Below are 2,238 nucleotides of genomic sequence, written 5' to 3'. Positions count from 1 at the left end.
AAAAAAAAAAAAAAAAAAAATTGAGAATTGCTTAAGCCCAAGAGTTTGAGGTTGCTGTGACCTTTGATACCATAGCATTCTACCAGGGCAACATAGTAAGTCTCTGTCTCACAAAAAAGAAAAGGAAAGAAAGAAAAATTGCTGCCTTCTAACAGACCTCTTCTCTGTGTTCCTTTGAAGCTTTAAGATCTTGGGGTGGCACCTGTGGCTCAAAGGAGTAGGGCAATGGCCCCATATACCAGAGGTGGTGGGTTCAGCCCTAGTCAAAAAAAAAAAACTAAAGAAAGAAAGAAACTTTAAGATCCCTATAGTTCTTTAAAAAAACAAAAATTCCAACTCATCCCAGTCCTTTAATATATCCTCGGACTAATGAAACACTTGTTGGTATTTTTGCTTTTTGTTTTTTGTTGAGACAGAGTCCTTGCCTATGCCCTGAGCAGTGCAGTGGCGTCACAGCTCACTGCAACCTCAGACTCGGGCTGTGGCATCCTGCCGCCTCAGCCTCCAGAAGCTATTGGGATTTTAGGTGCTTGTCATGGCACCCAACAGGGTTTTTCATGTTTTTTAATGAGTTGGGGTCTCACTCTCACTCAGACAAGTCTCAGAACTCCTGAACTCAAGCAATTCTCCCGCCTCAGCCTCCCACTGTGCTGGGATTACAGGTGTGAGGCACTGTACCCCAGGGGAACACTTGTTTGAGTCATCCCTAGTATCTTATTTTTCTTTACCAGATACTCAATATCAGTGTGCCTTACAATGGCCAGGGGGGTGAGGATGTCCAGACAAAATTTTGGCCAATGAGACCTAAGAGGAAGCCTGCTGGCTGGAAGCTTCTGGGAATTATCTTGTTTCCTGCTGAGTACAGAAACACAGCCCCTTGTCTTTCTGCCTGTCTTGAAAGGTTGTGCGAGGCCACCATGCCACCATCTTGTGCCAACAGGAAAACAAAGTCAAACACGGAAAAGTATCAAGCAGAGGATGGCTGAGCTGAAGGGCAGAAAGTACAGAGATCCTTGGTGGTATCAGAGGCTGCAGCAGGCCTGGCTTGCCTGGCACTGCTCTCCTGGTCAAGTGACAGTGGTACACATTCTTTTTTGCTTTTGCCACTTAAGCCCCGATTAGTATAGTTTTGTGTTATAAAATTCCTAACTGACATAGTCAACATTTGCTCAAAAGTGGTACACTCACGTGGGGCAAGGTGGCAAGTATGGCCTGAGGCGTGCTGCCTGAGCTCCGAGTCTCCTCCCACCCAGGCTCCGAGACCTCCAGCCAGCCAGTTACCTCTGAGCCTCAGTTTCTCTTCTGCAAGATGGAGCTAATTATACTTATGTCACAGGACTATCACAGTCATTCATTGGGAGCATATATTAAGAATGCCTTCCCTGTATTACGTAACAAATATTAATCCTCATTGTTTTGAGAGTTTGGAAAGTGAAAACTTGGTATTCAAAATCTCCAAAAGCAACAGAATCCTCACAAAGATGTGAAGACTATATGTCAACTGTCTGTTCCGAGTTTACAGATAATGTGCTGCTATATCATTAGATCTTGGGCAGACATGAAATGAATTTGTTGGGTTTTTTTTTTATTTTTTTGGGTTACTTTGAGGGTACAAAGAATTAGATTACAATGTTTGCATTTTTTAGGTAGAGTTTCTCTTGCAATTGTGTCCTGCCCCCAAGAGGTGTGCCATACCCTCTAATGTTATGCCCATTAAGCGGGAGAATTTGTTTATAATTCTTCAGTGTAGAAAATTGTAAACAGATACAAAAGCAAAGTTTCATCTGATGAATGCCCATCTACCTATGACTCAGTGTCAGCAACTCTCAACAAATTTTTAATCTTGTTTAATCTGTTACTTTCCCCATAAATACTGTGTGACTTTTTAAAATTCCGTGATTAATTATGTCACTTTAATTCTACAAAAAATTAAATATGTGTGCATATCTCCAGAGCCAGCTATTGTTTGTGTATTTGTTTTCCTATATTTATTCTGAATGTAAGACCTCAGGCTGAGGTCTTAATAATTGTAGTTGGGAAGCATGGGTTTCAGAACCATTAAGACTGGTTAAGATTCCCATTCCACCACTGCCTAGCTCAGATGGGAATCAATTTGCTTACTTTCTCTGAGGCTGGGTTTTTTCACTTTCAAAGAAGAGGTGAGCAATAGTCTTGACCCACTCTGTGGGGTTACTGACACAAGTAAACAGCATAACAGGGGTGAGTAATAGCTGCACC

The sequence above is a fragment of the Otolemur garnettii genome, unplaced genomic scaffold, assembly GCF_000181295.1.
Source record: "Otolemur garnettii isolate 467f Iridium unplaced genomic scaffold, OtoGar3 scaffold00039, whole genome shotgun sequence".
Classification (NCBI taxonomy): Eukaryota; Metazoa; Chordata; class Mammalia; order Primates; family Galagidae; genus Otolemur; species Otolemur garnettii.
The sequence above is the reverse complement of the archived record's forward strand: the minus strand, read 5'-3'. Positions refer to the sequence as shown.